Source organism: Cervus canadensis, chromosome 30 (genome assembly GCF_019320065.1).
Source record: "Cervus canadensis isolate Bull #8, Minnesota chromosome 30, ASM1932006v1, whole genome shotgun sequence".
Classification (NCBI taxonomy): Eukaryota; Metazoa; Chordata; class Mammalia; order Artiodactyla; family Cervidae; genus Cervus; species Cervus canadensis.
The window spans coordinates 9,315,217-9,330,291 of record NC_057415.1 but is presented as its reverse complement, the minus strand read 5'-3'; the positions used below and the strand labels follow the sequence as shown (position 1 = coordinate 9,330,291).

The 15,075-nt window shown below is 39.3% G+C and overlaps 1 protein-coding gene across 3 annotated transcripts in view; it reads left to right on the top strand.

Moving 5' to 3' along the window:
- The first annotated feature begins 102 nt into the window (after nucleotides 1–102).
- The window catches only part of KIF24 (kinesin family member 24), a 64,499-nt gene continuing 49,526 nt past the window's right edge, over nucleotides 103–15,075 (top strand). For all 3 annotated transcript variants that reach the window (XM_043453008.1, XM_043453009.1, XM_043453007.1), the window contains exon 1: nucleotides 103–233. The gene's annotated coding sequence lies outside the window, so the exon portion shown is untranslated. The remainder of the gene's footprint in view (nucleotides 234–15,075) is intronic.

Genomic DNA, 15,075 nt, shown 5'->3' with positions numbered 1-15,075 from the left:
CACGCGTTCCCTCGATGCTCATTGGTGGACGGTGTGGGACTGCCGGCGCGCGGGCGTCGGCGCGGGCGTTCGAACCGGCGCTTGGGGGCGTTGCCATGGGGATGAGGCCTGGCCGCAGGCTCCAGCTTGTGAGCTGAGAGGGTTCCAGTCGCCCGCGTTGGGGCTTTCTCCTCTAAGCGTTGTCTTCAGTCTTCAGACAAGGTTGACCGAGGAGGAATTTGGAAGCCTCCGAGGTGAGAAATGGCGGAAGAGAATCAAGGCGGGTTGGCCTGGTCGAGAGCCTTAGTGCATGCCTCTGCCGGAGAGGGTGAGCAGGGCGCCCGCCGAGCGCGTGAAGAGGCGGGCAGTTGTAAAGGAAACCGGGAGTTGACGTCTCCCGGTCGGCCGTTCACCCACTCGCCTACCCTTCTTCCCCACTTCTCCCGTGAAACTTTTTCTGAGTCTCGGAGTCTTGCTTTTGGACCCATAGCCCTGACTGGAACCTCTCTTAGAGTGCTTCTGTTCTGCCTTGGATTATTTGTGTACTTCCGTGAACCGCGTTCTTCTCCCTTCTCCCATGTAATTCTGAAGTCTCTGAGGCAAGGCAAGCATCTTGCATGTTTCACACATAGTAGATTTTTCAGGAAATATTTGTTGTGTTGAGTTTAAGTCACCACAAATAGATTGGATTCCTCTTTATGCCCTGCCCCGTTTTTCCTCATTTACAGAGATTAGTTTTTAATTTTTATAGAACTAGGAGGAGGGCATTCTAATCTCATATGCACAAGGACCTGGAAGTTCACGGTTGGCCTTTCCACTCTGTGTGAAATGGAGAACTTTTTGGTTGCTTACTGGAACTCTTCCTACCTTATGGCTTTTAGTCTTGGTCTCCCAGTTTTTATTGAACTTTCTCTTAGTGTTGCTTAAAACAAACCCTTCTGTTGTTGCTGTATGCCAAGAGACATAATCTCAGTTTCTTAGTGACCCACAGCTATTGTCACATTTTCAGTGTGTTTTGGAAAACGTTTTATTTAAATCCTTTTCTCTTTTGTATTTGTATTCTGCTTGTAGTCTACTTGAGCACATATAACAGCTGCTCTGGTAGCCTTTCCATTTATCAGGTGTCCCTGATAGAATTGTATTACCAAGACTGTTGTTTCGTTTTTAACTCATAAGACTATATGTTGCCATTATGCTTTGTTGATTCTTATATCAAAATCATAGCTCAATGCTGACTTTAATAAAAGGATTGAAAAAAGTTAGGTATAGCAGTTCTGTTCTTAATTACTTTCCTGTGAAAGTTTGAGTAAAACCTTATAGTTAAGCCACAGACCTATGACATGTAATGGAAACCCGACTGGGGATTCAGAGTTGGGTCTTGGCTCTAACTCACTCACTATGGCTGGCTTTGCAGGTCATTTAGCTCTTTTAGATTTCTCTTTTTCCATGTGGAAAATCAAAAGGTTAAATTAGAAGTCCTGTGGCTCTATTATCAATTTAGTCAAGCAGTTGTTGGCAGGTAGAGATCACACACTCAGCCTTCCAGAGACCATACAGCTGGAGGTAATTAATAGCTACCATTATTGAGCATTTACCCTGTGAAAAGCACTGTATCAAGGGCTTTATATAAATATACATTTTTCTTAGCATAGTACAGTATGTACTACCCACATACCACTTCATTAAAGACTTTTGGTTTCTGTTGTTAATGAAAATCTTTAACTATTCATAGTATGGCCTTGGAGCAAACTAGGGTATGGTTCTCTTATCTTCCAATTGAGGAGAAATAGCAGTTTCTTTCTCTGGACTCCACTTTTGTTGTTTGTAAAGTGAGTTGAAATATTCTTCTCAGATCTCTTCACTTTAACTGATGAATTAATCCAGTTTCCTGTGCTCGCTCAGCAACCCTATTCATAATTTGTTCAGAGTAGGTCGTCAACAAATTTTGTTAAATGAGTGATGGATTTCTACTTCTTGTACTTTGAGTGTTGTAGTCATTATATACTTCCCAAGATGATGTCTCAAGGACTTTGATGTTCATCATCCTATTAAACAAGAAGACTTTTCTATAAGCATAATCTAATAGGTACCATTCATATTGGAAAAATTCAGTTTTCCACCAGTATGTCTTTTTTCCTGTGTAGGGAAAAACCACACGTGTCAGGGTTCCCCCTCCCCACCAAAACAATTTTCTGTGACACCAGCTGGGTGTTCTACAATTTACCTCAATCCAGCACTGTTTACCTGGAGGTAGTGTCAGATCCTAGAGGTTAAGGGCTTAGTCCCACAAGACTGCTCCATACCACTTCAGACACCAGTCACAAGTGGTAAGTCCTCAGATACCCACAACTTCTGTCAGATTTGACTACGAATTGGAAGTTCGCAAGCCCCCTCCTCAGGTTCAGTTAATTTGCTACAGCAGCTCCCAGAACTCAGAGAAACGCTGATGTTTACCAGGATGTTAAAGGATATGATAAAGGATTCAGATAACAGTCAGATGAAGAGGTCCATAGGGCATGGTCTTGGGAAGGTTTCAAGTGCAGGAGCTTCTGTGCCTATGGAGTTGGGATGTGTCACCCTCTCGGCATGGATGAATACACCAACCCAAAAGCTCTCTGAACCCTGTCCTTTTGGGATTTTCAGAGACTTCATCATACAGATGTGATCAGTTATTAACTCCCCTGCCAGCCCTTCCCCCTTCTCTGGAGACTAGGAGGTAGTGGCTGAAAAATTCTAAGCTTCTCTTTGTGGTTTAGTCTTTCCATCCAGGAGCTGACCCAGAGCTGCCACTAAGAGATATTCCTAGTGCTGTTATTGCTTGGGAAATTACAAGGGTTTTAGAAGCTCTGTGCCAGGATCTCAAGGCAGAGACCAATGTATATCTCCTATTCTTACTCTTAGGTTTTTTTTTGTGTGTGTGCTTATGTTATTTGATTGCTTATTTAGCACTTTATTACATTATCCCAGCTAATCCTCACAAAAGCAAAAATCTCTTCCAAGTCACTATCATTTTCTGCCTGTTTAACTGCAGTAGCTTCCCACTGATCTCCCTCCCTCCATTTCTGCCCGTTCTCTGCGATCCATTCCACCACAGAACTGACAGAGTAATCTTTAAAGATCATGTCCTTTCCCCTGCTTAAGATCCTCCAAAGACTTCCTGCTTCACTTTAAATTCCAGACACCTTTAGGTGGCCCACTGGACTGCATTTGATCTGTCCCCTACCTTTCTGTTGTCATCTCATATAACTTTCTCTTTCATCTACTGTGCTAGAGCCAAACTGATCTTCTCTTGATTGCTTGCTCATGTCATGCTTTAGGGCAACTTTAGGGCCAGTGTGTTTGCCTGGTATGTTCTTTCTCTTGATCTTTACATAAATGACTCCTTCACATTATTTCAGATTTCACCTCAAATATTCTCTTCTGAATGAAGTCTTCTCTGATCATCCAATGTTGAAGTAGAATCTTCATCCTGCTTTATTTTTTTCATCACACTTGTCACTATCTGAAATTATCTCACTTATTTGATTATTGATTATCTCCTTCCATTAAAATAATAGCACCTTGAGGGCAGTGACCTTACCTGTTTTGTTCCTCAATGTTTAGAAAGAGCCTAGCTCATAAAAGACCTTCAAGCTATTTCTTGAGTGACTAGATGAAAGGTTTTTGTTACTGTGACCATAGCTTTGTCCATAGCAATTTGTTTGTGTGATAGGAACTTCTTTCATTTTCTTGCTCAGAAGTAGTGAGTCAAGACACCAACTCTGCTATAGTTTTCCTAAGTAATCAAACTATGCCTGATACAAAAGTTTTACTACTGGTGACTGCAAGTGGTATCAAATGCTTTTTTATAGTTTTAAAAATAGTGCAGGGATATTTATGCATTGAATAATTATTGTATGTTTATTATTCCCAGGACTCTTTAGGTTCTAGGGATAAAAAGATTAATAAGACACATTCCTTGACCACAAGATGCTATTCTAGTGAAGGAAATAGACATACTCATAGATAATTATAACAGAATGTAGCTTCAATAATAAAAATATGCAAAAAGTATGATACGAACATAGAAGGGAAATCCAGCCACATCTGGGGAGACCAGAAAAAACTCATTTGTGTTTTAATCAGTGGGTAAGAGAAAGTTAAAATGAGGTTCGATGAGAGTCAGAGGAGGCCATTTAAGAGTACAGTGTGAATAAATGCAAAGATAACAGTCTAAGAAGTTGACTGAACTGAGGAGTGAGGTGGGGAGAGGAATGGGCTAGACTGTAGACCTTGTTGTTGTGTCTGACTCTTTGCGGTCCCCTGGACTGACCCGTACCAGGCTTCCCTGTCTTGTACTATCAGTTTGCTCAACTCATGTCCATTGAGTCAGTGATGCCGTCCAACCATTTCATCCTCTGTTGCCCCCTTCTGCCCTCAATCTTTCCCAGCATCAGAAGCTTTGTAGGACATGCTAACAAGCTTGGATTTTGGCCTTTAGATAGGTGACAGGATGCCACTGAAAGGTTTTAAATAAGGGAGCAGCATGGTCATAACTATGCTCTCAAAATAATGATCTGGTTCTCTAGTGCAGTCGATGGCTTGGAGGGGGCAAAACTGGAGGTGAGGAGAGCAGTTAAGAGGCATGTGATGATCTAGGTGAACCACCATCTGAGGCTGAACCATTCTTGTGGTAGTAGGAATGAGGATATCTAAGGGGAGATGCGACAGATACTTAGATTAAATTGACTGGACCTGTTGATTAGGTTTGGGATTAAAGGAGAAGGAGTCTAAAGATGCTTCCCAGTTTAGCTCTGAGTGACTAGATGCTATTTTGTCACTTACCTCACCCCAACCCCCACTTCTCCAAGGCACAGAGAAATGGAGGAACAGATTTCGTGGGGAGTTAATGAGTTTAGTTATTGACAAATAGTTTGGATGTTCACTTTTGAGGATATTTTGATGATTATACCTGCATATTTTTGCTGCAGGTTGGAGGAAAAGATATTTGTAAGATGGTTAGTTTTATTGTGAGGTGAGATAAAGTTACACTGAAATTCTGAAAGTAGCTGGTTAATAATATTGCATGATATTCAGGCCAAAACGACTAGAAGAGATTTCACAAGCAATGAGGAGCAGTAGTGTGTCTTTTATAGTCTTTTAAGTTACCTGCTTATGTTGAGATTTGATAGGTTAGAACTAGTGGTATAGAATTGTGTAGCCAACATACAGATATCTTATTGCTGTCAAAACAAATTCATATAGCTGTTTTTAATAAATTATCTCTGCATTGTTTTCATTTATATAAAGCGAGGTGATAATTGCCATCTCTCATAAAAAGTCTTCCAAGATTAATCAAGTAGCATAATTAATTCAGTTCAATTCAGTTGCTCAGTTGTGTCCCACTCTTTGAGACCCCGTGGACTGCAGTACACCAGGCCTTCCTGTCCACCACCAACTTCCAGAGTTTACTCAAACTTATGTCCGTTGAGTCAGTGATGCCATCCAGCCATCTCATCCTCTGTCGTCCCCTTCTCCTCCCGCCTTCAGTCTTTCCCAGCATCAGATCCCAATGAATGGAATTGTTTTAATTGTTCTTTGTTTTCTCAGCATTGTTCCTTTAGAAATTATTTCTGGTGCCATTGTGGTAATAGTTCCCAAGAGAGTATAACCCTGAGTAAAAGAAATCTCTTATCATCTTAGTAATTTATAAAACTGTAATCATTATTTTTCTACAACAATATCTTTATAGAAAACCATAACTATATATTACATAAAGTTATTTAACAATAAACAATATAACTATATTGTAATAGCTATTAACCATGTGGGATATATTTTATGATAAGTATTTTATAACTGCCAAATGGCAACAAATCTGAAAGTGACCAACATCTACAATTGGATTGTACGTGTGCGCTGTCTCTTCAGTGGTGTCCAACTCTGTGCTACCCCGTGGACTGTAGCCCGCCAGGCTTCTCTGTCCATGGGATTCTCCAGGCTTGAATACTGGAGTGGGTTTCCATGCCCTCCTCCAGGCATCTTCCCAACCCAAAGATCAAACAAATGCCTCTTACATCTCCTGCATTGGCAGGTAAGTTTTTTTACCACTGGCACCATCACAATTGGATTAGGCCAAGGTTTAAAAAATAAAACACTGAGTTTAAACCCTATATTGGTTACCACCTGTTCCAGGGAATTATTTCAAAATTAAACCTCTATATTTAGAGAGAGCAATACTTGCACTGTTTTAAAATAACTGAGTCCAACAGTTTTGTTATGCTTAGAAACTTAGAAATTTTAAAGTGTCATAGTGGGGCTCTTGAATGAAATTGCGGTAATTGCAAAGCATTAGCTACTTAACCATAAACCTTGAAACTTTTTTTTTTCAGTTGCAAAAATAATCTTTCACAAAGTACTTTTGGGTATAACTCATATGATTTGTATCCCAAAATTCACATTTAGCCTTAAGAGTTACATTAGGAATCATATATTCTTATCCCTTTGCAGCTGTTGTTTTAAGCAGGTGTCTAGTATCCCTTTCTTAAGACCAGTGGTCTATAGATAGAACAATATCTGGAGCTTGAAATAACTTAATTCCCTTGTTGGAGGAAGAGTATATACTCTACTAGCCACCTTTTAACCTCCCACTGGCAATATTGAATTCTTGTGTTCTTAATTAGGGATCTTATGCCTATTGTAGGGTACACAAACATCTTAATGCAGTTTCATTGAGAATATTGGATTTGTGTTGTATGCAGTTACTAACAGTACTGTGTGACTTTGTTTTTTAAAGTGATCATTATTACCTAGGGCCAGATGGATTGATGGTTTAGTACTACACATACTAAAAAGGCATTTACTAAAAGGCTTTGAAACTTTATGGGTGAGTTGTATGGTATATGAATTGTTTCTCAATACAGTTGTTATCTAGATAAGTATTTTTTAAGTGGCTATTGTCACAATTTAGGGGAACTCAGATAAAGAAATACTTCTTGGCAGTCAGAAGCTATTTTAGTCCTTGTATAATATTTCACATCACCTCTGTATTAATGAGAGCATGTAGTATGTTCTAATGCCTGCTGACCTGCCTGTGGAGTCCTTTTCTTTCAGAAACAGTATATTCATTTAAAACATATATAACTCAGTAAGTAGAAAATGGAAAATAGTAAGGTGTTTGAAAAGACCACTGAGGTTTAGCCTATCAAAGCTGTGTGACCTTAGGCAAGTCACTTAATCATTCAGAGCCTCAGATACCATATAAAATGAAGGTGTTGGAGCAGATCCTAGTTCTCAAACTGATGTACACAGGGCTAACCAATTAATGGAAATGAATAAAGTTGGTGGGTATAAAGAAATAGGGAGCAGGGGGACTATGGTGTATAGGGTAATATGTGTCCTTCTAAAGAGTAGAGCCATAACTTAATTTTAATTGTTCCTGCTTTTTAAATATTGCAATTTAAAAAAATTTTAAACATTCAAGCCAGACTACAAGATGTGAGGAAATCCTTCATGGGCCTAGTATTATAGACTTTGTTGTTATTGTTCAGTCTCCCAGTCTTGTCCAGCTCTTTGCAAACCCATGGGCTGCAACACGCCAGGCCTCCCTGTCCTTCAACCACCTCCCAAAGTTTGCCCAAGTTCATGTCCATTGCATTAGTGATGCCGTCCAGCCATCTGATCCTCTGATGCCCTAGATCAGCTATAAACAGGATGATCTCTGTTGACCGGGAAAGCTGTAGGATTCTTTTTTTCCCCCTTAATATAAATATTATGTGATACATTCCAAAGGGTATTATGAAGCATATATATGTAAGTTACAAAGCATAATACAAAATGAATAAATGTCTAAGACCTAGCAGATAATGTCCTGTATTCTCTTCTGTTAACCACTTTCTTGCTCTTCCATCGGAAATAGCCATTATCCTACATTTTCTATTTTGATGCTTAAATAATGCAGTGGATTTGCTTGCTTTTGAAGCCTTCAGTTCAGTTCAGTTCAGTCGCTCTGTCGTTTCCAACTCTGCGACCCCATGAGCTGCAGCACGCTAGGCCTCCCTGTCCAACACCAACTTCGGAGTTTACCCAAACTCATGTCCATTGAGTCGGAGATGCCATCCAACCATCTCATCCTCTGTCATCCGCTTCTCCTCCTGCCCTCAATCTTTCCCAGCATCAGGGTCTTTTCCAATGTGTCAGCTCTTCACATCAGGTGGCCAAAGTATTGGAGTTTTGGCTTCAACATCAGTCCTTCAATGAATATTCAGGACTGATTTCCTTTAGAACTGACTGGTTGGATCTCCTTGCAGTCTAAGGGACTCTTCAAGAGTCCTCTCCAACACCAGAGTTCAAAAGCATCAATTCTTCGGCGCTCAGCTTTCTTTATAGTCCAACTCTCACATCCATCCATGACTACTGGAAAAACCATAGCCTTGACTAGATGTACCTTTGTTGGCAGAGTAATGTCTCTGCTTTTTAATATGCTGTCTAGGTTGGTCATAACTTTCCTTCCAAGGAGTAAGCGTCTTTTAATTTCATGGCTGCAGTCACCATCTGCAGTGATTTTGGAGCCCAAAAAATAAAGTCAGCCACTGTTTCCACTGTTTCCCCATCTATATGCCATGAAGTGATGGGACCGGATGCCATGATCTTAGTTTTCTGAATGTTGAGCTTTAAGCCATCTTTTTCACTCTCCTCTTTCACTTTCATCAAGAGGCTGTTTAGTTCTTCTTCACTTTCTGCCATAAGGGTGGTGTCATCTGCATATCTGAGGTTATTGAAATTTCTCCCGGCAATCTTGATTCCAGCTTGTGCTTCCTCCAGCCCAGCGTTTCTCATGATGTACTCTGCATATAAGTTAAATAAGCAGGGTGACAATATACTGCCTCCTTTTTCTATTTGGAACCAGTCTGTTGTTCCATGTCCAGTTCTAACTGTTGCTTCCTGACCTGTGTATAGTTTTCTCAAGAGGCAGGTCAGGTGGTCTGGTATTCCCATCTCTTTCAGAATTTTCCACAGTTTATTGTGATCCACACAGTCAAAGGCTTTGGCATAGCCTTAGGAAAAGGAACATTGTTTTCTGGGATTTCTTTTTTTCCTCATGATGTTTCTGAGATTTGACAAGTTGTTTAGTATAGTTTGTTCTTTTACCACTATTGTATAATGTTCCATTGTTTGAATATACCCAAGTTTATTTATACTCCTGCCAGTGGGCATTCAGGTTATTTTGTTTTTGGCTTTTATGAACAGTGCTGCTCTCAACATTTTCTGTGTGTGCCTCATGAAGCTCTCATGTGCAGAGGTTTTTCTAAGGAATATACCTAAGAGTTGAGTTGCCTTGGTTGTAGGCTGTAAAAACACTCAACTTTGTAAGATAATGCCACACAGTTTTTCAGTGTTGTTTACCCCCATTATCCTTTGTTCTGAATGTTCTCCATAACTCTGCCTTCTTTAATTTGTTTTCCCTTCTTCCACACCTTTTTCCCCTTAGTGAAGATAACCTGCCTCACTGCACCTTATTTTCTTTTTCTAGAAAGTCGTATGTTCTCTGCCATTTCATTTAAAACGTTTCCTCTAACATAATCCAATCATATTTAGAAGTAAATATTACTCTTTTACAGTTACATTTTAAATAACTTCCTAAAAGTGCCCTTAAAAGGCTTTTCCATGCAGAATATTTATTTTTAAATTTAATGGTCTTTTAAAGAGCTTTGTAAGTTGTATTTGTCAGGTTTGATCTAGGAGTTCTGTTTACTGTGGGTGTTTTTTTAATTACCTCACAAATGATCTGGTTATTTCCAGCATTTGTGAACTTTTAGTTTCTGGGGTTGCTCAGGATAAATAATTTGAAATTTTGTTGTTTAATGGAGTGAATTTTTTTAAACTTGAGAACATGAATTATTTCCGAAATAAATTTGAATATTTTTCTTTTAAAAAGCTGTGACACACAAATGTTACCAACTTTTGTTTTTTCTACCATCAAAGTTACCCAAAGCCACATTTTAGTTTCCTCTTCATTGTATTCTTTATAACAAAAATAAATACCCTTTTAAAGAATTGTTCAGTTAAACATTATAAAGATAACAAAGATTATTTGATACTATGAAATACATGGACAAATGAATCAGATTTCCTTTTGTTTTAAACAGGGCGATTTATTTCAAATAAGTGAGGTTAGAGTTCCTAATATTCTTAATAAAATGAAACTGGCTTCAGTTTATGCATTATGAGGCTTATATTGAATTACTTCTTAAAAACTATGGCCATAAACACCCACCTGGAACATGTTCGATATGCCCTTCTAATTTATTCAAACAAAGCTCTTGAGATTTTCATTCTGTGCTACAAGAGTCTAAAAAATAACTCAGCCTGTGCATTTTTAACAGCTCTTGACCACAGCTTAAATTTCCACAGAAGCTTTCAATACATTTTCTTGATTTCTTCCGTGGTTAATTTTGTTTTTGTTAATGATAGAAGTAAATGTTTTAGGAGAAATGCTTTTCTCTTTTAGATGCTAGTGTAACATCTAAAATTTAATGATACCGGGTTTCTTTTTGGAGTGGTAAAAATGTTCTAAAATTGTGGTGATGGTTGCCACAACTCTGTGAACATACTAAAAACTATTGAATTGTACGCTTTAAACGGGTGAGTTTTATGGTATGTAAATTATATCTCAAAAAAGTTATTAAAGTTTAATGATGGTATGGGGGGTGTATTGACCCTTTTTTTCCTTTTTCTCTTTGATAATTTAAGTATTTGAAATGTCACATGAATTTCACAAACTGAAAATAGCTTGGCTGCTTTAGAACTTGGGCAGTTTTCCCCCAGTTTTTCTGACTGATCAGGAATTTATAGACCTTAGATTTAGGTTGTCTACTTTTATAGTGAGCAAAAACTTTTATTGGAAATATTGAATAGTCTTAAGGGACTTCCCTGGTGGTCCAGTGGCTAAGACTCTGGGCTCCTAATGCAGGGGCCGTGGGTTTGATCCTGGTTAGGGAACTAGACCCCACATGGTGCCACAAAGATCCCGTGTGCTGCAACGGAGACCTGGTGCAGCCAAACAAATAAATACTTTTTTAAAAAAAGAAAATTGAGATTTTGAATTGACATTTATACAGTCAAGCAGCAGTAGATTGTGATACTTTCTTCAAACTTGTTTCACTATTCATTTTTCTGTTAAATTAGACTGATTTAAGAAAATTTTTCCTTATTAGCAGATGTCATTTAGGTCAGTGAAAAAAGAGCTATGAAAAATAGTATGATCATTTTAACTTTTTCCCAAAGGCCTAAGAAAGGAAAAATCCCCCAAATTTCAGTCTTTGTATGTTAAATAGATTTAAACTAACAATGACACTAGATGATTTTATTTTATGAAAAATTGTAGAGAATACACTCGACATAGTGATGGAAAACAAATCAAAGATTAGCTGGGATCATGGGTGGAGGAGAGGATTGACTCCCAAGGGGCACTGGGAACTCTTTTGATGAGACTGTCTTGGTTGTATTGGTATTTTGATTGATATAGTGGTTACATTAGTATATATTTGTCAGAACTTATGAAACTGTACTAAAATTGGTCTAGTTCGTTATACATAAATTATACCTTAGTATTTTGATATATAGCATCATCTAATAACTCTATATAATATATAGTAACTAGGTGTTTGGACTTCCCTGCTGGCACAGTGGTAAAGAATCCACCTGTCAATGAAGGAGAGGAAAGTATTTGTACAGTTGTCATCGATGAAATAATACTAAGTTAGTAGAAGCCTACACATAGTACTACTATTATTTTGCAAGTGTAATTCCTCTACTTCCGTACCTCTAATCTCTTACCTTTTGATTCTCTTACGTATTCAACTTTTTATCAATCAAATAATAGAAACCATCTTTTAATACTTTTAGAAATCTTTAATATGATGTATCTGTTTCTAATAAGTCAACACTTCTTTTACATGCCAGGCACAGTGACCCAGTGCTGAATAAGAGCATGGCTCCATTTTTATGGAGTACTTTAAAACTTTCAAGTTGGTTTTACATAAATATTTTATCACATCCTTTGAGAGGGGGAAATGAAACTCAGAGAAACTAAGTGATTTTGCCCAAGGTTACACAGCTAAACGATTGAGAGTTATCTGATTCCAAGTTCAGTTTCAGGCAGTTTAGGTGGGTAGAGTTACATAGTTTAGATAGATGAATGAAAAGTTTGAGGGGACATGTTAAATAGCTGGATCTTATCCACATCCTGGAATGTGAATCAGCTTCCTTAATTGTGTATAAAGTTGCATGAATTCCCCTTCCAGTTTATTTTCTCTGCCACCAGGATAAGAAAATTTGAATTTCTGCCAACTGGATTTCTTCCAAGACTCTATTTCTGATTGTTACCCCAACAGCTGAGACCTAGCCTTCTCTGGGTTTGTCACAAAGGAGCATTGTGCATACTTGTGGCATTGAACATGAGTGGGCCCTCATGTAAAAACCTGCCCATCTGACCTCCATTATTGATTTGCAGGGCATTTTCCTGGTGGTGGCAGCTGTGAGAGGTACCATGCTGCAGCACAGATCTGCAGGAGGCAGCCATTCTGCTGAGCAGGGTCCACAGTGGGCCTCTTAGGGGAGCTGGCAGTGAGCTGTCTTTGTAGCTGCTTTTGACGGAGGCAACATGGAATAGTGCAAAGAACATGGGACTAGCCATGAGAAGACCTAAGTTTGAATCTGAGAACTATTCCTTGAGAGCTGTGTTAAAACTTGGGCAACTCACTGATTCCTTCTAGTCTTTTTCCTCCTGAGTAAAATGAGCGTGTGACATGTGCATTATGGATGAATCTGATAATCATTATACTAAATAAAAGGACCCAGATACAAAAGAGAATATATTGTATAATTCTATTTACATAAGCTTTCAGAAAAGCAAACATATATGTAATGACAGAAACATCATACAGATCAGTTCAGTTCAGTTCATTTGCTCAGTCATGTCTGACTCTTGACGACCCCATGGACTCAGCACACCAGGCTTTCCTGTGTATCACCGACTCCCGAAGCTTGCTCAAACTCCTGTCCATGGAGTAGGTGATGCCATCCAGCCATCTTATCATCTACCGTCCCCTACTCTTCCTGCCTTCAATCTTTCCCAACATCAGGGTCTTTTCCAAGGAGTCAGATCAGTGGTTGGCTAGGGCCAAGGGCAGAGGGGAGGATGAAGTGCAAAGAGATGTGAGGAATCTTGTGAGGGTGATGGAAATATTCTGTATTATAATTGCGGTGATGGTTTTACAGGTGTTTACAATGGTCAGAACTCATGGAATTGTACCCTGTCGTGCACTCACACCCAAAAGGAGATTTTTGAAGCTGTTTCAGAGCTTAATAAGAAAGAATTGAGGGAATTCCCTGCCAGTCCATGGTTAGGACTCCATGCTTCCACTGCAGGGGACATAGGTTCTATCCCTGATAGGGAACTGAGCTCCTTGTGCCTTGTGGTTCACCAAAAAAAGAGAGAAAGAATTGAAATAGGTTTGAATTATTTACCATGGGTACAGGAGGAGAGAAAAACAACCCAGTGAAGTTACAGCTCATGTAACAGGGAAGCTCAGACACTGAACAAAGTCAACAGTCATCCACCTTGACTTCTAACCCATCTTTTATCAGTTTGCTATTTTTATCTGAATCTTTATAAACTACTAGTAGTAGGGGATGTTTAAAACTAGACAGATTTCTTAAAATACTTGAAATACTTCATTTACTAAAAATTTTTATCTATATTCCGTTGTCTGGTCATTCCACTTTTTAGTGATCATTATATCCTATCACTTTTATGTTGAGGAACTCCATTGACATCCTCATTGTCACAGTGCGACAAAGGTGTCAGTGTTATATTTTTAACTTCAGTATGTAAGACGGGCTGCAAGAAATAAAATGGAAATGACTTGCCCTTCCCAGCCCCCGAATTCTCATCTTGTTTTCTATTAATGATTGTAAATGCCTCAACATCCTTCTTAATAAAGCTTCCAGAAGCACAACTCATTGTTTGGAGTTGACACTGAAGTCAGAAATTGACCTAAAGAGAATATTTAGTAACTCAAATATGCAGTAGTTCAGTTCAGTTCAGTCATTCAGTCGTGTCCAACTCTTTGCGACCCCGTGAACCACAGCACGCCAGGCCTCCCTGTCCATCACCAACTCCCGGAGTTTACCCAAACTCATGTCCATTGAGTCGGTGATGCCATCCAACCATCTCATCCTCTGTCATCCCCTTCTCCTCCTGCCCTCAATCTTTCCCAGCATCAGGGTCTTTTCCAATGAGTCAGCTCTTCACATCAGGTGGCCTAAGTATTGGAGTTTCAGCTTCAGCATCAGTACTTCCAGTGAACACCCAGGACTCATCTCCTTTAGGATGGACTGGTTGGATCTCCTTGCAGCCCAAGGGACTCTCAAGAGTCTTCTCCAATGCCACAGTTCAAAAGCATCAATTCTTCTGTGCTCAGCTTTGTTTATAGTCCAACTCTCACATCCATCCATGACTACTTGAAAAACCATAACCTTGACTAGACAGACCTTTGTTGACAAAGTAATGTCTCTGCTTTTTAATATGCTGTCTAGGTTGGTCATAACTTTCCTTCCAAGGAGTAAGCGTCTTTTAATTTCATGGCTGCAGTCACCATCTGCAGTGATTTTGGAGCCCAAAAAATAAAGTCAGCCACTGTTTCCACTGTTTCCCCATCTATATGCCATGAAGTGATGGGACCAGATGCCATGATCTTAGTTTTCTGAATGTTGAGCTTTAAGCCAACTTTTTCACTCTCTTCTTTTGCTTTCATCAAGAGGCTCTTTAGTTCTTCACTTTCTGCCATAAGGGTGGTATCGTCTGCGTATCTGAGGTTATTGATATTTCTCCCAGCAGTCTTGATTCCAGCTTGTGCTTCCTCCAGCCCTGTGTTTCTCATGATGTACTCTGCATATAAGTTAAATAAGCAGGGTGACAATATACAGCCTTGACGTACTCCTTTTTCTATTTGGAACCAGTCTGTTGTTCCATGTCCAGTTCTAACTGTTGCTTCCTGACCTGCACACAGCTTTCTCAAGAGGCAGGTCAGGTAGTCTGCCACTCCCATCCCT